General features: G+C 42.1%; 1 protein-coding gene and 1 pseudogene across 2 annotated transcripts in view; one reads left to right on the forward strand and one right to left on the reverse strand.

Annotated features, from left to right (window-relative positions):
- The window catches only part of LOC307037681 (uncharacterized protein), a gene marked incomplete at its 3' end in the record, with an annotated part of 60,524 nt that overhangs the window by 34,256 nt on the left and 4,093 nt on the right, over window positions 1-22,175 (reverse strand). The gene's annotated exons all lie outside the window — the stretch shown is intronic.
- The window catches only part of LOC307037684 (opsin-5-like), a 16,398-nt pseudogene continuing 678 nt past the window's right edge, over window positions 6,456-22,175 (forward strand). Inside the window, exons 1-6 of the transcript XR_013810636.1 lie at window positions 6,456-6,658; window positions 18,802-18,892; window positions 18,971-19,133; window positions 20,092-20,219; window positions 20,761-21,098; window positions 22,121-22,169. The product of XR_013810636.1 is annotated as an opsin-5-like (transcript). The remainder of the gene's footprint in view (window positions 6,659-18,801; window positions 18,893-18,970; window positions 19,134-20,091; window positions 20,220-20,760; window positions 21,099-22,120; window positions 22,170-22,175) is intronic.

Below are 22,175 nucleotides of genomic sequence, written 5' to 3' on the forward strand. Positions count from 1 at the left end.
AATTTCAGCCAATCAGCGTCGTCAGATCTGATGCTCAAAGGGCGCCCTTTCAGAACAACATGGTACAGTACCTACAGACAGCAGAGAGAACTCAACCCTTCCCGCACATCTTGTGTCTTGGTGATGACATGACAACATGCCAGACCTTCACCATTGTGTCAGACAACGCCATTGAAGCGGACACTTTGCTGGGTGCAGTAGATCTTTGTTTTAAGGCTTTCTTTGTGCTTGACCTCAATTACACAAAGCAGTGTCTCCCCACCTGGGAGTTTATCCAACAGGCAGTATATGAGATTGATGGACATGAATCCTCAAATGTCAAATCTTTGAGGACATCAATTGCAGCTTTGGCCTAAAGGTACACAGAGAGAGAAGTAGCCTTTTAGTGATGTGATTGTGTCAAACAAGTTGACAGCTGCTCTCTAAAAATATGAATGACACAAAACACGACTGTAAAAGACAGTATGCAAACACTTTAATTGTGTCAAAACATTGACACACGTTTACACTACCTACTATTCCCTACTAGTCCTGTTAATTCATTTATTTTTATTTTATTTTTCAGATTTAATTTACTTATTTAATTTACTTCATTTATTTATTTATTTCCCTTGTTATGTTTGTGTCTGTATATAGTTTCTGCCGGGCAGAGAAATGTTTTATCTCTATATTTAAACATGTTTTTTTTGTTTGACAAATGTTGTCTCGTGCAAAAGTAGCGGAAATAGCTGATCTGCAAGCTCACAATATGTCAGCAAATTATTTTGTCTCCATTTCTTACACCAGAAGTTACAGTATTTAAACCTGAAAGAGAAGTTGGTCCAGATAACAGCACTTTGTAATAGATCATTTGTTTTAAGGCTCTTTGTTTTTTTTTTTGGGGGGGGGGGGGGGGTTGAATTTGTATTGTTTGCATTGTTCTGTTATAGTGGCCTGAATGTTGGCGATTTGCCAAAGCTGTTCAAATAATGAATAAATGCATTTTATATATATATAAATACGGTGTGTTTAGAGATTATTCATTACACTATTATTATTATATTATATTTAGCCCAACAATATAGTTAATTTCAATCACTAGCTTGGGTCAAATAAACAACCCAGCGCGTGTTCGGTCCTATAGTGACTCAGCAGTTGGGTTATGAATGGGCTATTTTTTAACCCAGTAGTTTTAAGAGTGTATATTACGGGAGACTATGACGTTAGTTATTGCATGAGTCATCAATACAATATTGCGTAGAATAGAATAGAGTTAACGTGTATGTCTTCCTTTAATTGGATTTTTAATGTTTTCCCAAATCTCCCAGTCAGAAAATAATAAAGGCCTTAGGACACATTTTTCTTGTATTTGGAAAAAGTTACAGCAAAAGGCTTTATTGGGTTAATTTCTATAATATAATAATCAATCTACAGGCATCCTATGTAGGGGGGGGGGGTCTCAACCTTTGAAATCCCCTACTCTACTTTAAAACATTACGCGGCAACCAATCAAAACGCTTTCGAGAAATGTAATTGAATAAGTCATTACGATACAGCTGTTGTGCCAATCCATTGATAAGATGATATTTTGCAGGTTAATTGAAAGTGTTGACCTTGATGCAAGAGGAAAAGTCCCCACACTCATTAAGATATTTCAATCTGTCCCGCGCCGACAGTCCTTGTGATCTGGGGGGAGATAAGTGCACTCATGTTCAACATGTTCTCTTAATTTCCTCCCGTTGTGACGATGTCCTTCCTGCTGCCATCTCTCACTGAGGGGATTTCACACTCCAGCAGACCACTGGCGGTGTGAGTTCATCTAAAAGTGTCAGAGCGAGAGCCCTATGAGGACCAGGCGCCCGCGCGAGGTCTTAATATGACAGCGCTGCTCCTTCCAGCTTCCTGACAGCAGCCCACGCTCCCTAAAGCAGCTTTGCCTGACCGTCAGTCAGCAGCGAGGCTCACTGCCGGGCTGGGTACGATAAAGCAGGATGACTCAGCGCTTCAGGAGCTGCTCACATGCTTCATAACAAGACGGTATTCACTCTGTGCCCAAGGATGACTCCTTATTTTCTTTAAGCTACTCAGGAAGTTTTAACTGGTTATTAAAAAGTCCGAATGTAATAATGATGCCTTTATATAAGCAGACAAGACCTTCAACAGAAATGCTTAAATGCCTGCAGCTGTGTTCGTTTCCCCCCAACATCAGAGGAAATCATTTAAAACACTCAAAATGGAGGAGCCTATGTTAACATGTGCATATGCTACATGAAGGACATTAGGCAGTTTAAAATACAACCTGTAGTTGTTGGCATCTAGGGGTCTCTGAATTATAAGATGACCATTAGCAGTCATCTAATTTTTACCATTACGGCCCGTCTACACTACAGGCATCAAAAAATCTTGAAGCTGGGCGTGTTTGAAGTTTGGCGATTTTTTGCGAGCAACGCGACCAACAACCAATCACATGAATCTCCCGCCCCCCCCCCGACATACAAAGCAATAGCAATGTTAAAACGAAGTAAACTGGATATAAACTCTCCAAACAGGCGAAAACCTACCAGTTTCACCCACTGTCTCTGCCACCTCCCTCCATGCCTGGTTCCTCCGGTTTGTATCCCGGTAAATAGTTCTGGTCGTAAAGAACCGGGTGATTTGCTACCGTAATATCTCGTTTGGAATAAGAGGAAATGAACTGCGGTCTGGCTCTCCAAGCTTGCACGCGGTTTGATTGGCTGCGCTTGCACTGGCGGGATTTGCATAAACGGGATTTGATTGGCTGATGCCAAGCATTGAGCCTCAAAAGTTGAACATTGTTCGTGATGCTTGCAAAGCCATGCCATGCTCCCCACAATGCAGTTCGGCGAAGATTACAAATCTTCTACGTCACCCCATTCAAGTGAATGGGCGAAGCGTTGAAAGCATTTTTCGATGCCTGTAGTGTAGACGGGCCGTTAGATGACTGTTAATGTCAAAAACTCTAGATTTTACCATTAGCAGTCATCGAATGGTAAAATCTAGTTTGATGGTGTTGAAGCAGCGTGGGATTATTGGAGCTGTAGTCCTGAGTGTCTCTTGGTTTAGGGTTCATTCACTGTTTATGGTTCAAGAGGTTTTTATTGGTTTTAACAATTGGAGTTTCTCCCTGCACACTGTGTTCTTCAACGTAAGCTCAGCTTGTTTCTCTGAGGACTTCAGATCCAGACATCCCGACACAAAAATCCTTCATCCAGAGTTAAAAAGCACCAAGATGTAAAAAAAATTATAGTAAAAATGTGGCTTGAAATTGGATGAAAAGTCAAACATTACCGTAAAATACAAATCTTCTAATATTGCTTGAAACATATCAGATAATGGTAGAACACAACTAACTAAAGCATGGGAAGACAATCAAGTCAACCTCGGTCCATTATTCAAAAGATGGAGAGCACAATTTAAATAGATCTTAAACTGGGGCTTAATTCTTAGACATACACATGACCTCATTGCTATGCAACTTGCACAAAGGAACGTTCAAAACAAATGAACGAGTGAGATGCCCCTGTGGGTGACATCAACGGGTCTCACCTGCCTCTCGTCTGCAGGACACTAAGTCCCCTCTCAGTCCTCGCCCCAACAGACAGACTTTGGTTTGGTTGGATTACTCTACTGCTTTGTTTGCACTCTACGACATGTACACCCTCACACATCTTCACTCACGCTCATCACACAGCACTGACTCTATCACATCCCATTTATATATTTAATTTGGTATAATCTGCTTAATAAAATATTGTTTAAACGTTATTCATGGTGGCGTCTCTGTTTTTGTTGTGACTGCCTGAGCCAGGGAGCTAGCTAGATGAAGAAAACACTACACATTGTGTCCACACGGGGCGCTTGGTAGTGGCTTTAGTCACATTCATTTTAGGATGAAGCAAAATAAAGAGATCTTGTTCCCCTTGCAAATCATGGGTCAACCTATTTGTGGTTCTTAATGCAAACTAACATCTTTATATATTAGCAGCAGCAGAGTAGAGACATCTGAGCAGAATAATAAACAAACGGATACGCTGCTTAATATCCGAGTCACACCATAACAAATGTCATTTCTCACTTCTAGTTTTTACATTCAAGCTTCACAGGCACATCCTGTAATGATAATGTTCTCCGTTATCATTCAGAGAGAAAAGCCCTGAATGTTAAAGAGGACCAATATCCCCTGTTCTCTGTGCGTCACGCTCTTATGATCATCCTCATAATCTGTTGCATTAATAAATATAACTCATTAGAAAAACTACATTGAGAACAGTCTGTCCTTGACACTCTCACTTCCTTCAACACAACCCACTGTTCAGAACTGCATTGTGCCTGGAGGACAGAGTCTGTAGTAAAAGCTAATGTCTCCAGATCAGCATTTCAATTCAATGCACTTTCATTCTTCTTCTCCACTCTCAAACTTGTACGTTTGTTGAACTTCTCCGGCAACGAATGGCCAAAGATTGGGGAAGCCTTCTCCTTCCACAGAGCTTAACATGAGCATATTGAGTGGTGCAGGGATGACGTATTCAACCTGAAGTAAGCTGCTGGTTCCCTCGACAAAAAAACCAACGTGATTTCTCCATAGGATTTTGGAAAATAGCTGGAAATAAGATCTGTGGAAACCAACCTGTTTGATGAAAGCACGTTCTGTTCAGCCGGATAATCTCCACATGTCTACCCTACTTTCATAATGAATCATAAATCTAATCTCCAGAAGCAAAATGCTAACGTTCTGCTATAAAGGAACTACAGCCGGGTCCAGCAGCACGACTTCAACGTCACACCAACTTCAGATCCATATTCAAACACACAGATTCTAAATGGAACGAGTTGAAGCGTTTGTTTGAACAGTCTGCAGGAGGCAGGGACTTGCTTTCAAGCAGAACAGAAACTAACTTGGAGGAGTGTTTACGTGTTCGGCGTCATGACGTACAACGGCCTCCACGACTTCTGTAGTCCTATTCAGCCACTCGGTAACAACCATCGTTTCTCAGACACGTCAACTCTTCAGAAATCACCAGTTGGGTCACTGCTGATGGATTTAATGTAGAACAAAACGTGATCCGTCTCTTCAATGTGTCTCAACCACAGACCTTAGTTCAGCTAGTTTCCAACATCGTATGGAGAGATCCCATTGGCTCTGAGACAAGGGAACAGGAAGTGGTGAAATGCTAACTCACTTCCTGGTTTTAGGACTCATTCCTGCACCACTCTATAGAGAGGTGCCATGATGCGTATTTTTGAAGGTGGACCCAGAGGTTAACATCACAAAGAGTAGGATTTTGGAATATTGCAGAAAATAAGATTAGGCTAAAAAACAGGAAGCCTTTTCCTTCAACTAATTATTTAAGGCAGCAGATCTCCAGTATTGTGCAGCGACTTTCAGATAGATGGCAGCTACTTCACTGCATCGCGCTAAATTAGATATATAGGGACATACGTTTGTATGATATGATAAAATGACGTCTAAATCGAATAAGAACTAAAGCTGGTGCCCATCAGATGAGCATTTCTAAAAGTTAGTGTTGAGCCATGCTGCACAGAAAGAGCTGTAAGGAGCCGTGCTGCACAGAAAGAGCTGTAAGGAGCCGTGCTGCACAGAAAGAGCTGTAAGGAGCCGTGCTGCACAGAAAGAGCTGTAAGGAGCCATGCTGCACAGAAAGAGCTGTAAGGAGCCGTGCTGCACAGAAAGAGCTGTAAGGAGCCGTGCTGCACAGAAAGAGCTGTAAGGAGCCGTGCTGCACAGAAAGAGCTGTAAGGAGCCGTGCTGCACATAAAGAGCTGTAAGGAGCCGTGCTGCACAGAAAGAGCTGTAAGGAGCCGTGCTGCACAGAAAGAGCTGTAAGGAGCCGTGCTGCACAGAAAGAGCTGTAAGGAGCCGTGCTGCACAGAAAGAGCTGTAAGGAGCCGTGCTGCACAGAAAAGTGAGGCCTGTCAACGTGTTCTTTAAGAAGTAGATTTATCTTTTAATGAAAAACAGCCTATTTCTAATAAAACAAGTCCCGTCAAAAGACATGAGCATTATTTTAATCGATGGCAGGGATTGGGGCTCATCCAGTCAGCCTATTTTTAATACACTGAAAACTCCCCGGACATTTTGACTGGAGATAATTACATTTGTCAGATTTCAACAGATGTTTCCCGTTAAGTCTCAGTAAACACCGGCTGATGGAAACACTGGAGACGTTCCTGGAGTGAAACGTGGGAAGGTGATTTGGAAAAGCCCACCTTACAGGCATGATTACATTTCTTTATTCACCTGGGTAAAGGAGGCAACAAATCAAAGTGTAGAGTAGTGATGGATAGAGGGTGGAGAGTGATGTGACACTCAGAGCTGGCCCGTATTATGCTGATCCCTCTCCCTTTCTCCCTCTCTCCCTCCCTCCCTCTCTCTCTCTCTCTCTCTCCTGATGCTACCATGGATTTTTTATTCAGTGCATCTCCACATTGATGATGAATGCAAGTGCCGTATTAGAGTCAGTGTGAGTCCAGCTCTCTGGAAGTGTGCAAGTGTGTTTAGGAGGATGATGATACCTTAATCGGACTCTATCACTACTCCTCCCTCTCTCCTGTTTCTCTCTGTCTCCTCTCCGGTGTTTCCTGCTCTCCACCTGGCCTCCATGAGTTTAACTGAGGACAATCAATTCCTCCCTGGAAGGTAAGTGTCACAGCAGGGGGTCTTTTATGTTTCCAGTAACAACAAAAAGCTAGATTTGTGTTGATAATGCATTTGTTTAATCTCCCAAGTTTTGCTGATTTTTCTTGCTCGACTTGTATTTTCTGTGCAAAGGTCTGGGAGTTTATTCTCAGTCTTAGCGGTGGTTATCTTACAAGTGTCCTTCTGACAGGATAACATCTGGAGTGTTGACTGGCAGACACTCAGTCAGGGGTCAGGCACTGCAGACTGTGAAGGGATTGAAAGCAGATTGTCTGGCTGTAAAGCTGCTGGAAGGAAGGCACAGAAAGCCAATTAGTGGCTCTCTGTGAGCATTAGTGAGGAGGAGGGCAGTTGTCGCTCTATTGACCGCTTCTAGGACTGGGTCTCAGGCTACTTATCACACGGAGTTTGTCAGTCACTATGTGTTGATAGTGACTGATTATTATTGTGATATGTTTCTATAGGATAACAAAGAGAACGACCTTCATCCAAACCTCTGGGTCAAAGGCAAATAAGGAATGAAAAACATCTGTCCTTGGGAACACAGCTACCCCTCAGTGACACACAGCTTTACTCCCCCTTCACACACTGTGCTTATGTAATGCGTTTGTGTCAGGGTGACGATAACACGACTTACTCGGGTGGCAGTGTTGTTTTTATTTATTTATTTATTTTGCATTGTTTGCGGCCATCGCTCCCGAGGGAAGCAACATCTGAAAGTCTGATTAAAAATAGAGATATGGTTTGGCATCTCACACACGATGTTCTGATTGTTCTCTGAGCAGTGGAGTATGACAAGTCACGGATTACCTCAAGGACATGTGTTAATGTTTGTATGGTTTGATCCAGGACTTCAATGACAAATGATGCGAGTCTCCTTCTGAAACCACCAGTGAACGGTGGAGGGACAAATAGACTCAAAATCGAGATATTTTCTTCTACATTCTGCAAAAATCGAAAAAAGCTAGACGTTGATGGATAGCAATTGAACAAACCAAGTCATAGTTGTGTCTGTCTGACATTGAGAAATAGAAAAGCAGCTTATAAGCTTATCAATTGTATTTGTCTATCAGGCTGATTTCTTTGTGCAAGTTCAGGATAAATGAATGTGTACAATGATCTCATTCAGCTCATATAACCTTTATGAATATAGAAACTCCATAATATAATACACACTGCTTCCACGGCTTCATTTCCCAGATAGCCTTCATTAGCACGCAGTGGGAAATAAGCAATAAATCAAATGAGCACCTCTCTGGACAGAATCCAGAATCACTTTTGAATCGAATGACAGATAGTAAATATCCACATCCACTGCCTTATGACTTAGTCCTCCTCCTTCCCCCCTTCTCTATTTGACTTGTTTAAAAAGGCTAAGTAAAAGCAACAGAACAACTCGTCTTGATCCGTCATTGTTTATTTCATTTTGATCCCAATTTGCTTCAAGCTAAATCCTCATGTTGGAGAATATTGTGCAAGGAAAGCAGAAAGGGTGAGCTAGCATGTTGAAATATTTCAGTTTAACCTGAACCGTTATTAAATGATAACTCTCCGTGGTGATTATGTAAGAAGTTTCACTCGCAGCGTGTCCTGCGATGTTTCAAACAGTCGCCTCCGGCCACTCTTTGTCATGCTGCGGTGTCACGGTGTAAATATTGTACTGCGTGGCATTCACTTGTCCCTGTCAGTCACTGTCAGGCTCAGCGAGGACGAACAACTCCATTTTAATCCAACTAAAGGTCTCCCGACTCCCTCAGGGATGTGATTTATAACCTTTACTCTATGTGGTTTATTTTAAAATAACGAGCATTCAATCACAAGGTAAACAATGTACTAATGATAGCCTACATAAAATGCATTCGCTGCCTCGTGTTGCTGTTGCACCTAAAGTATATTTGTATGTAGTAATGCTGTGTTTTATTCTTTGTATTGTATGTACTGTGCTGCACAAAGACACAACAAGGCAATCAAATCATATCTTATAGGGAGAAATAATAACTACAGGGTTCCTGCAGGTTTCACCAGCTCAAATGTAAGACCTTTTTAAGACCACTTTGAATAGAATTGAAGACCTATTTCACGGCAAGAAAGTATGAAGGAATATTGCTATGAAAGAAGAAATACGTCCCATAATTACTTACAAAGTAATGTATTCATGTTTAACATAAGAACGATGGCTGAACATAACAGCACACAGAACTGTGTGTGTGTGTGTGTGTGTGTGTGTGTGTGTGTGTGTGTCGTGTGTGTGTGTATGTGTGTGTGTGGGGGTGGGTGGGTGTGTGTGTGTGTGTGTGTGTGTGTGTGTGTGTGTGTGTGTGTGTGTGTGTGTGTTGACGTAGACCCAAACATTACCCGGAGGTCCCCCTGATGTTGTTGCGGTAGCTACTGCACTAGCAAAACAAACGCTATTTGTGTTTGCAAAAAGGTGCAGCGGGCTTCAAACACGTTCCCCTCCACTGGTTTCAACCAAGCACTAAATTCAATGTTTTCCAACCAAATACGGTTGAACTGACAATTCTCCATATTAATTTGTAAGTAGATTCGAAGATACATGAGTTTCTGACTGCCCAATAGCTGAAGCTTGGTTGCTAGGTTACTAGTGTTCTCCGATAAGGGGCCGGGGAGAACGAAAGTTAGTGATTACTGGTTCCATGTTGATTTATTTCAATACAGATTGTTGGGGGAACCGAAAGGCTCTTACCGTACTGGTTACTTTGCAGCCCGGACATTTCCCCCAAAACACATTTAGACGCGATCGCAACACAGAAGTACCTTTCAAATCCCATCACTTTTAAGACCTTCTAAATCATATTTAAGACTTTTTTTTTTTTTTTTTTTAATCATATTTAAGACTTTTTAAGACCTTAAAGGGGACCTATCATGCAAAATGCACCTTTGTACATCTTTTATACATATGTGTGTGAATATGTGTCCCCGGTGTGTCAGGGAACTCACCAAGTGTCAGAAAACACAACCGTCTCTCTTTTCAGAGAGAAGACAGGGCTGGAATACAGCAAATAGGGCGAAATGAGGCAAGGCTCAAAAGCATGATCTGTTTGGTATTTTGAAAAAACAACTTCACAGACATGTTTTATATAGGTATGGCCCTAAAATACATTATTCAAATATAGCATGATAGGTCCACTTTAAATTCTGATGATCAAATGTAAGACTTTTTACGACCCCGCGGGAACCCTAACTACGAACACTCGTCTAAAATGTAAAGCCTGAATAATGTTAAGGTTATACAGTTTCAACGCACAAATAATGAAATTGTTGTTCAAAACTGCTTTGAGATGCACAAAGAAAGGATCAACACGAGTAAACACCTTTCATACACGAACCCATCAGTTTACATGTACTTTGTGAGAAAAACAATCCTCTCTGATTCGGTATAGCTGCCATAAGCCATATTCATACCACCACTGTACCATTCTTGAAAAAAAAAAAAATGTCTTGAGTTTTGACAATTTTAAGTCTTTTGAAAGTATGTGTTTTTTTTATAAATGTTTACATGGACTGGTTGTAAATGCTTGTATGCTGCTCTTGCTCTTTTTGCATATCATGTTTTTATTTTTGCTATAAGTGTTCTTATATGTTGTATGTGACGGGACTACGGATGGAAATTAGCTCAAAAGCTAAAATAGCTCTAATCTAAAATCCTACTCATTTACATTTCTAAGCATTATTTTGTTTTAAAGTGTTCATCAACGTGCACTGTCCCGGTTCAAATAAACGATCAAATGAAAAATAAAAGCATCTTGATTACTCTGCTGATTATTGTTCTAGATGTTCCTGCAAAACTGTTATTTATTATTGATAATAGTTGGCAGTTACCTCCTGGCAATCAACTAAGTGTTGCAGCTCCAGTTGGACATTCAATTGAGAACGTGAAAACATGATTTATAAAAATAATAAGACATCTTTTTAAAACAACAGCTTGATTGAAATTGTTTGGATTGCACAATAAAAAACTTGATTTAGGTAAATTATTAATATTCAGATTATCGTGTTTACTAAATAAATGTTTGAAATGACATAAAGACATTTTGAAAATGAAGGAAATGTAGTTGATGTCAAACTAAATCCAACACATTTTAAATAGCGAGAAGTTCGAACACTACGACAGGGTTAAATGTAATTTTATTTTAAATATAAGTTAATTTGCAGCTATTTTCTGCCTAAAGCTGAGAGATTTAACAAAACCACTGTTTGGATAGATCCATGATAGGACGACATAACCAAATGCAGTTTGTTTGTCAACTAATCGATGCAACAAAGCACTTTGAATTGCCTCTGTGTCTGAAAATGTGCTTTATAAATAAACTAACATTAAAGGGGACCTATCATGCAAAATGCACTTTTTTGTCTTTTATACATAAAGACAGAGGCGCGGGAAGGTATTTTGAGTGGGGGTGCTGAGGTGCTGGACTCCAGTGAACACTATTACGAGCACTATAGAGCACGCACAAAAAAACTCCCTACACGCAAACACACAGTAAACCCGCGACTGTTACAATGAAGGCTCGATAATCAGCTCACGGCATATAGGCAGGGGTAAAGTGTTATTTTTTACGAGTGGGGAGCGGACCTCACCTCCTCTAGGGGGTCCGGGGGGATGCTCCCCCGGGAAGATTTTTAAAAAATATTGAAGTTAAAAGCATTAATCTGGTGCACTTTGAGAGCAACATTAAGAGATCTATGGATACATCTCTCAACACCCAGATGAAACACAACTGTAAGCAGATGTTCTTTTTCTTTATGGATATTTTACAAATCACTCCCCTTTCAAACTGTATTCTTGTTTTACTGCCATATAGTATTTCATAACTGATTTTCCTTTATTCTCTTATTTTTTTTATAACTATAATGATCATATGAAGGTGTGCCGCGGAAATAATCTTTTGAATAATTTTTGACCAAACCGTTTGAACCCACTGAGATCACTTAAACTAAAGTTAACTATCTAAACACTCAAGAGTCCTTTAGCTCACCTGAGTCTCTCAGTCTGACAGGAGAGCTCTCCTCCAGCTTGTTGTGGAACAAACAGCTCCGTATGTCCGTTAGTGCAGCTAGCTAACCAGATGCTAACAACACGGTCCCTGCTGCTGACACCGGTCCCTCTCTCTCTCCCCCTCTCTCACACACACTAAATGCGCTATTTCCGCACACACACAGAGCCGCGAGCTTGAATGACACAAGCACTTTTATTTCCATGCAACTCTCTGATTGGTCTGGTGTCTTGCCTCTGTTGCATTCACTGAACACGGGAAATTACAGTCCTGCCGTCCTTTCTAGTGTCTTGATGAGGTTCACGTAAAGCATGGTTAATGTATTATATTATTGAGGTAGAATTGTCCGGGCCTACAGAAAAAACATTCGGGGCAGGCCAAAATATTATTTTACCAACAATGTGGAATTTATTGGCTACATATTATTACACAGATTATGCACAGCGGGAGCAGCAATAACCGTCAAAATAATAATTCAGACAGGGGAGCTCCGCACCCCCTGCCTGCCGCTAGGGGGTGCTGCAGCGCCCTCAGCACCCCCCTTCCCGCGCCCATGCATAAAGATGTGTCCCCGGTGTGTCGGGGAACTCACGCAGTGTCAGAAAACAAAACTCTCTCTCTTTTCCTACGTACCCAAATCTCTAAAAACGGGGGAACAACGGAGCTGATCCAGATTTGCATCCGATATGACGTAATATCTGAAATGTGGACCCACGGCCCAATCAGAAACGCTGCTATCAGAAACAATGCCCGACTGCTTGGACGTAATATGGTCTGTGTTTACATTAGCATCGCTAACACTCAGAGCTAACCTGTACTGGAGAGCATGTGTGTGAAGAAGCAGGAAATAAAAAGGAACTCACCTTGTGGTATAACCGGCAAGAGTAAATGGTTGATCTTCTCCTCTGACCACTGCCCTCTTCTGAGTGACAGCGGCTTCACATGAACAGCAGTGTGTATGACACGCTGCAAGGAGACCTGTCACACTGACAACAGATACAAACTGCAGATAAACATTTACTTTCCTTCCTCAGTAGCTTACACAGAAAAGGAACCCAGGCAGGAGGCTATGGCTGCTGAGGATGAGGGTGAATGACATAATGATGAACGTAAAGTGAACAGCAGGCGATATTTAGTTTATCACTCGTGGTGGAAAGTCAATACTGTTAGAAGTTGGCTCCCACTTGCAACAAAAGGAGAGGAAATTAAAGAGTTGCCAAAATAATTGGATCAATAAAGAATATCTTATCAAGTTATTTCTAGTGAAGCACATTGTGTAGACTTTGCTTGAGTATTTGCATGTTATGCTACTTCATACTTCTACTCTACTACAATTTGGCTGCAAATTATTTTACAATTTACTCACTATGTTTATTTGACAAGATTGGTTACTTTGCAGGTTCATGTTATTAACCCCAACAAATGTAATTGACAAATGAGTTATGATGTATTGTTATGGAGTCAGATACCTGGCAGTAAAGAAAGTCACTCAAATTATGTCCATCTTTAGCAGCTGCCAAAATAAAATGATGTTTACATTCTTTAGATTATAATCCAGGTGTTTGATTAATATTCATTTGCAAAATAGCCATTCTACATGATGAGAACTTTAAGTACATTTTGATGCGAACACTTTTGTTCTCGTACTTGAATGACAGACTAGCTTGTATTTTCACACTGTGGTATTATTACTTTTACTGAGGTTAAAGATCTGAGTATTTGTCCACCTCTGTTTATCACTCTCTACATAATCACCTGGAGGTCATTGTCTCTGAGGTTGTTTCAAAGGGTCCAGTTTCTCAGCGCTGGACAGAGCAGTGTTTGAGAGGGGCTCAGAGAGATGGAAACGGCAGAGTCACAGCTCTCTCCTTTCACTCCAATTTGTCACAGTTAAGCTCTGCTCTTCATTTGTCCCCCAGGTCACAGAAACACGCTCAGATACAACTCTAAACATATGGCTGCACAGCTAGGCGGAATGGAATGGAGTGGTGCAGGAATGAGTCCTAAACTTGAAATGAGTCTGCATTTCAGCACTTCCTGTTCCCTCGTCTGGAAGTCAATGTTTTTTTTAAATATGTTTTAGTTTAGAAGCCTGAAAAGAGGTTTGTGGTTGACACAAGCTGAAGATATTTTAACTTTTTGTTCTACAACATAACATACGTCAGTAAATACCCCACTGGTGAGGTTTCTTAAAATCGCTGGTCGCTAAAAATGTGTCTAAATTAGACGACTAAATGCCATCACACCCAACATTAGCCGCCTTTAGCTTAGCGGTGGTGACGTGAAGTCATGTGACCGTGCTGTAGTTCCTTTATAGCCCAACATTAGCCTCCTTTAGTTTAGCGGTGGTGGCGTGAAGTCATGTGACCGTGCTGTAGTTCCTTTATAGCCCAACATTAGCCTCCATTAGCTTAGCGGTGGTGACGTGAAGTCTTGTGACCGTGCTGTAGTTCCTTTATAGCCCAACATTAGCCACCTTTAGCTTAGCGGTGGTGACGTGAAGTCATGTGACCGTGCTGTAGTTCCTTTATAGCCCAACATTAGCCTCCTTTAGCTTAGCGGTGGTAACGTGAAGTCATGTGACCGTGCTGTAGTTCCTTTATAGCCCAACATTAGCCTCCTTTAGCTTAGCGGTGGTAACGTGAAGTCATGTGACCGTGCTGTAGTTCCTTTATAGCCCAACATTAGCCTCCATTAGCTTAGCGGTGGTGACGTGAAGTCTTGTGACCGTGCTGTAGTTCCTTTATAGCCCAACATTAGCCACCTTTAGCTTAGCGGTGGTGACGTGAAGTCATGTGACCGTGCTGTAGTTCCTTTATAGCCCAACATTAGCCTCCTTTAGCTTAGCGGTGGTAACGTGAAGTCATGTGACCGTGCTGTAGTTCCTTTATAGCCCAACATTAGCCACCTTTAGCTTAGCGGTGGTGACGTGAAGTCATGTGACCGTGCTGTAGTTCCTTTATAGCCCAACATTAGCCTCCTTTAGCTTAGCGGTGGTGACGTGAAGTCATGTGACCGTGCTGTAGTTCCTTTATAGCCCAACATTAGCCTCCTTTAGCTTAGCGGTGGTGATGTGAAGTTATGTGACCGTGCTGTAGTTCCTTTATAGCCCAACATTAGCCTCCTTTAGCTTAGCGGTGGTGACGTGAAGTCATGTGACCGTGCTGTAGTTCCTTTATAGCCCAACATTAGCCACCTTTAGCTTAGCACTGGTGACGTGAAGTCATGTGACCGTGCTGTAGTTCCTTTATAGCCCAAAAGTTATTTTTTCAAAATCATGCAGACCTAGATACCTTTTTGATAGTGTTGTCACATATAACGTGTCTCAGGCGTTTGTTTGTTCAATTAAACAATGCTGATTCTACCCACACTGCTCACTCAGGCTCGGTGGAGGCACTGGAGCTGAAAGGCCAGCAAACTTCAGAGAGAGAGAAGCGTCCTTGCACACAGAGCTGAGCAAAACTTTTTCAGATTAATGAAAGCTTTAAATCTTCCAGACGGGGCGGAGTCCATCCAAGTGCTTGCATGAGATAAAAACATCTTGTGCACAGATCTGAGTAGTGCAAGTGTTTAATTCCTAGGTCTACTTGTACAGCTATCAGTCTGGAAACATGCACCCACAAAACGGTCTTCTGAAATCCGATGATCTGTTATTAATACACAATGAGCTTTCTCAGTTGCCGGTATATGAGGCACAACTGGCTGAAACAAATGCGGTCTAGTCTCTTTGTAACCATTGATTAAACAATACAAAAAAGTATTCAATTATGAAATATATGCAAAAACAACACCAAAAATATTGTTATATTACTGCAGACTGTTGTCGTAGCTTAATAAGACTGCATTTGTTATAAATAGGTGTTCCAAATAAACTGAGCGGACTGGGCTTTAGCAAACCTGACAGTAAATATGAGATGTTGGTCACAGAGTTCTTCATTGTGCTTACAGGGGAGATGTTGTACTTGAATGGCACTAAAACCGGTCCTGTCCTGAGCCTCCCCTCAGACTGACTGCTGTGCTGACTGCATAGTAATGAAGCCTCAACCTGACTGACTGAGTCCTTGAGAGTCCGTGCTACCGGCCTCTATTCCTCATTTTACATCTGAATATATTCTAAATTAACAGACTATATTCCTCTGTCAGGGTAATTTATGACCTCTGGGAAAGTATTAAGCATCTGTCAGCTCAGAAGGAACTTCTCATCTTTGCTCATGATTTATTACTTTCATGTGTCTGGAGTGTTGGACGATAGGACTGTAAATTCCCAGAACGGTAGAAATGTTTCCAAGGGAAGACATTTTACAGTGGTCGTGCAGGAATCCCAAAAAACGAGAATAAGTCATAATTTGAACACTTCTGGGTCCCTTGTCTTCAGGTTAATTGGTTTTTAGAATAGGTTTTTGGGGAGAAGCCTGAAATGAGGTCTGTGGTTAACACAAGCTGCAGAGATTTTAACACTTTGTTCTACGACATAAAATATGACAGTAAATACCCCACTAGAGAAGTTTCTTTGTGTCTAAAAATGGCGGTTGTTAAAGAGTGACTAAATTAAGCTGCCAAATATCATCACGTTGAACATTAGCCACCTTTAGCTTAGCGGTGGTGACGTGAAGTCATGTGACCGTGCTGTAGTTCCTTTATAGCCCAACATTAGCCGCCTTTAGCTTAGCGCTGGTGACGTGAAGTCATGTGACCGTGCTGTTTATTCCTTTATAGCCCAACATTAGCCACCTTTAGCTTAGCGCTGGTGACGTGAAGTCATGTGACCGTGCTCTAGTTCCTTTATAGCCCAACATTAGCCACCTTTAGCTTAGCGGTGGTGATGTGAAGTCATGTGACCGTGCTGTAGTTCCTTTATAGCCCAACATTAGCCACCTTTAGCTTAGCGGTGGTGATGTGAAGTCATGTGACCGTGCTGTAGTTCCTTTATAGCCCAACATTAGCCGTCTTTAGCTTAGAGGTGGTGACGTGAAGTCATGTGACCGTGCTGTAGTTCCTTTATAGCCCAACATTAGCCGTCTTTAGCTTAGAGGTGGTGACGTGAAGTCATGTGACCGTGCTGTAGTTCCTTCATAGCCCAACATTAGCCGTCTTTAGCTTAGCGGTGGTGACGTGAAGTCCTGTGACCGTGATGTAGTTCCTTTATAGCCCAACATTAGCCTCCTTTAGCTTAGCGGTGGTGACGTGAAGTCATGTGACCGTGCTGTAGTTCCTTTATAGCCCAACATTAGCCTCCTTTAGCTTAGCGGTAGTGACGTGAAGTCATGTGACCGTGCTGTAGTTCCTTTATAGCCCAACATTAGCCTCCTTTAGCTTAGCGGTGGTGACGTGAAGTCATGTGACCGTGCTGTAGTTCCTTTATAGCCCAACATTAGCCTCCTTTAGCTTAGCGGTGGTGACGTGAAGTCATGTGACCGTGCTGTAGTTCCTTTATAGCCCAACATTAGCCTCCTTTAGCTTAGCGGTAGTGACGTGAAGTCATGTGACCGTGCTGTAGTTCCTTTATAGCCAACATTAGCCACCTTTAGCTTAGCGGTAGTGACGTGAAGTCATGTGACCGTGCTGTAGTTCCTTTATAGCCAACATTAGCCACCTTTAGCTTAGCGGTGGTGACGTGAAGTCATGTGACCGTGCTGTAGTTCCTTTATAGCCCAACATTAGCCTCCTTTAGCTTAGCGTAGGTGACGTGAAGTCATGTGACCGTGCTGTAGTTCCTTTATAGCCCAACATTAGCCTCCTTTAGCTTAGCGGTAGTGACGTGAAGTCATGTGACCGTGCTGTAGTTCCTTTATAGCCAACATTAGCCACCTTTAGCTTAGCGGTAGTGACGTGAAGTCATGTGACCGTGCTGTAGTTCCTTTATAGCCAACATTAGCCACCTTTAGCTTAGCGGTGGTGACGTGAAGTCATGTGACCGTGCTGTAGTTCCTTTATAGCCAACATTAGCCACCTTTAGCTTAGCGGTAGTGACGTGAAGTCATGTGACCGTGCACCTATGCTTAGCTTTATACTTCTGGAGATTGCATTCACACTTCAAAGATGATAAAAGTGTTGTTTATGTGTGAAGATTATGCTAAAGGAAAATGATGTAAGTATCATAAAAGTGTGTTTGCCACCGGGTTTATTGCCTCTAATAATCAAAAATCCAATGAAAAAAACATTGGCTTTTTGTGGAGGGAACGAGAGTGATGCTACCTTCAGGGTTGGCCTATACAAATATGTCATCCCTGCCACTCTATATAATGTCCAATGCAGTAACGATTCTCATGTGAACTCTGGATGTCGTGAAACAAGCTGCTCTGCAAAGTAACGTGTTTCTGCAGACATGGAAGTGGAGGATGAAGTTGTAAATACAGAGCAGGAAGAAGAGGAAGAACTTTCTTTGAACTGTGATTTATTTTGACAGTGTTTTGTCACCGTCAGCAAATCCAAAAAGGTTGAGGCTTTTTATATTCTCTTAAAATACAATTTTGTTTGATTTGTATTGTGCCTTTTATTACACTGACTCAGAATTCAGGCTGGTATTTATTTATCAACCATGACACCTGTAACACTGGGAGTCAATGTTTTGAAGAACCATAAGGCTTTTGATGACATTACAAATAGTGTTGGTGAGTTTTAGTAAATGTGATGAAGTACAGTAGGGTTATTCTAAGGCTGGAGTGAATATGCAATTTCACCATCTTTTTATTCTCATCAAATTTGAGTGCATGTTATTTTAATCATGTTCTTCTCAGGCTCTAAATCTCTCATCTCCTGCTCCTGTTGTAAATCCTGAAAGGCACAATCCTTAAAATGCTTTCCATCTGTCAATCCTGCTTTGTGTATTTATAGTTAATACGAATTGTCCTCATCTTGTGCTTGGGATTATTTTCTTATAATAAAAGGATTTCTACAGCGGTAGAAGTACTGTCCATCAAAGACTGGAGCAAAGCACTGAATGTACCGCAGACAACAAACAGTATTTCAAATTCATTGACAACAAAACTGGAGATAAGTTGATGTGCTTTCAACCAAACAGTGGGGAGGTAACTTCTGCTGCTGTCATGTCATGAACACTCTGTAAACCGCAGTGACTCTCCAATGATGGCGACTGACGGTTCAATGTTGACGTTTACTGCATTTCAGATGGGAAATGCTTCAGACACGTCTGCTGTGTTTGCCTCCACCATCTCCAAGGAGCACGACATCCTCATGGGTTCACTCTACGGCGTCTTTTGTGAGTCCACGCACAACAAACACGATCCATCTCACCCTGCATGAATCCCACAGGTGACCGCTCTCTTTCTGTTTCCAGGCGTACTGTCCCTCGTAGGAAACTGCATCCTGCTGCTCGTTGGGTATCACAAGCGGTCGACCTTGAAGCCTGCTGAGTTTTTCATCATAAATCTCTCCATCAGCGACCTCGGGATGACGCTCTCTTTATTCCCATTGGCAATTCCATCAGCGTTTAAACACAGGTACTGCACATCCATTTCTGTCTTCAAACAAGTGGAATCAGCAACTATTTGACTATCAAAGATGCCAAGCCTTCCCTGATTGAAGTGTTTCAGTTTAGCAAATGCTCTGCTTTGTTTTATTTTATCATCAAATTAATCGCGTTGTTCATCGTTGGTAAAACAAACAGATAGACAGCAATTAACCCCTTCTGATGAGCAACACAATCCATTCTAATTGGCCTTCGAAAATAAAGTAATTACGAGGGCAAGAATACATACATTTCATTTCTTTGTTTATTGTTTTAATTTCTTAGCAATGATTTTCTGCCTGTGCTCAGAAGATATTTTATTTCTGAAGCTTTGGCTTTATGCATCCTTGCAGCTGGACATACAGTTTATGCTTTATGGAATAAAGATTCGGGGAACAGAGAACGAAAAGGCGGCCAACAAAAGCATAACGAGGTTTTACGGCTGTCAAAACAACTCTTTAAAGAAGAGTCTGCCATTGTTGTGAATGATGGAGATAGTTCGGTTTTGTACTGCAGGTAAATCAAAACAGTTTGAAGATGACACCGTGGGCTCAAGAAATCTCCGGATTGAACAGTAGAAGCCAAAATAAGATTATTTAGCGAGTTAATCGTTTGTATTATTATTGTTTATATTGAACACGTTTTGTAATTGATTATCACTTCTGGAAATGGTCAGGTGGGAGTGGCTTATTGGTATTTAGTCCACCTGTTCTCTGTGTGACGAAGACGGTGAGCTGGCTCGGACATGTTCTGTTTCTGTTGTTCAATGAGCCAAACTTAGCCACATAGCAACTTTATTTATTGGGAGTTTAGTCGCTACGATATTGTATTTTTTTTTAAACAATAAATCGGATGAGGAAAATAATGATGTAGTATTGTATTGATGAAAAATAATGTTAGTTATACTCCTTGTCTCCATTTGAACTCTCCTTTGTCCTCTGTGTGTACAGGTGGCTGTTTGGAGAGATCACCTGTCAGCTGTATGCCATGTGTGGAGTTCTGTTTGGTCTCTGCAGCCTGACCAACCTCACGGCCCTCTCCCTAGTGTGCTGCCTTAAAGTCTGCTTCCCCAACCATGGTGAGAGGGTCACACACTACTAACTGATTTTGTATTTATTTAACAGGGACAGTGCACATTAATCAACATTTCTGTAAATGTGGCAGAGTTGGCCAAGACACTATTTTCCCCTGGACAGATGTTGTAAGGGAGGCGTGTGAGGCAGTGGGTTGTGCGTTGGTGTTGGGATCAGGGGGTCACAGGTTCAAACCCCTCTGCACTCAGCATGTCGTTGTGTCCCTGAGACACTTCAGCCCACATTGCTCCTGTGGGGATTGTCCACAGTATTGAGTATGTAAGTTGCTTTGGATAAAAGCATCTAACATGTAATGTAATATAAATCAGCCTGAAGACACATTTCATTTTAAACAGTGTAGACAGACACTGGGTTGTAGGGAGCAGGAGATAGTGTCAGTGTTAGCAGAGCTGATTCCTCACTAACCAGGTTTTGAATTGGGATTTAAATCAAATAAATGTATTCTGATCTCTGATTGTAGATGGGATCGATCAGGGTACTACAACTACAAGTGAAAAGAAATGACAACAATCTCCTGTCCCTCAGGTAACAAGTTCTCGTCGTCACACGCCCGCCTCCTGGTGGTCGGGGTCTGGTGTTACGCCTCAGTGTTTGCCGTGGGGCCCCTGGCGCAGTGGGGCCGTTACACTGCTGAACCGTACGGCACAGCCTGCTGCATCGACTGGAAAGCACCAAACTACGAGCTCTCAGCTTTGTCTTACATCGTCTGCCTCTTCCTGTTCTGCTACGCTCTGCCCTGCACCGTCATCTTCCTCTCCTACACCTTCATCCTGCTGACGGTGCGGGGGTCGCGTCAGGCCGTGCAGCAGCATGTGTCCCCCCCTCAGACGAGGACCACCAACGCACACTCTCTCATTGTCAAGGTCAGAGGACGTGTGTGTGTGTGTGTGTGTGTGTGTGTGTGTGTGTGTGTGTGTGTGTGTGTGTGTGTGTGTGTGTGTGTGTGTGTGTGTGTGTGTGTGTGTGTGTGTGTGTGTGTGTGTGTGTGTGTGTGTGTGTGTGTGTGTGTGTGTGTGTGTGTGTGTGTGTGTGTGTGTGTGTGTGTGTGTGTGTGCGTGCGTGCGTGCGTGCGTGCTAGAGAGAGAGAGAGAGAGAGAGAGAGAGAGAGAGAGAGAGAGAGAGAGAGAGAGAGAGAGAGAGAGAGAGAGAGAGTGAGAGAGAGAGTGTGTGGATATCAGAGCTGGGTACTTGATTTGTTTATAAATGTTGCTTTATGCAGCTTACTGTGTGACTGTGCAATTCTAGTTAATAAGATGGCCCTTCGGATATTTCTAACCCGGTTACTTTAAGCAAAGCATCTCCTTTAAGCTGCAAACGCAAGTTAAGTATATTATTTACATCACTCTTAACAGAATGATATGTATCTTATACAAACTAACTTACACACATAGTCAAAAATAGGTTAGATTGCTTTGTTTTGACCATGTCCACAAACAGCAGTCTCCTGGATGATCCTCCTGTGTTTGTGTGACCCATCCATCTAACTTTAACTCCTCCAAACGGGTTCTTTATACCCAATATCCTGACTTACACCTATGCTCCTTTGATAATGACTACGCCCAGTAGTAATCGTCGCCCCACAATGACCCAGCACACTGAGAGATTAACAGCCTGAGCCCATTAGTAGGTAGAGAGGGGCCAATGACAACCGATACGGACATTTATTCAGCTGATGACAAATGAAGCAAGGGTGCTATAGACTTTTTGCACTACTTTTTATTTTGTATTTTATTCTATATGTTGCATTGCTGGAGGAGCTCAGAGCAGAAGAATTTCATTGCCATTTCTACACTGTAGCTTTGTGCATATGAGAATAAAACGTTTGCATGTTGAATGAATCTGGCTGAATGTATTTCCTCCCCCTGAATGTGTTTCCTCCCCACAGCTGTCAGTAGCAGTGTGCATCGGCTTCCTGGGGTGCCTGGTCTCCGTATGCCATC

The sequence above is a fragment of the Notothenia rossii genome (genome assembly GCF_949606895.1).
Source record: "Notothenia rossii genome assembly, chromosome: 4".
Classification (NCBI taxonomy): Eukaryota; Metazoa; Chordata; class Actinopteri; order Perciformes; family Nototheniidae; genus Notothenia; species Notothenia rossii.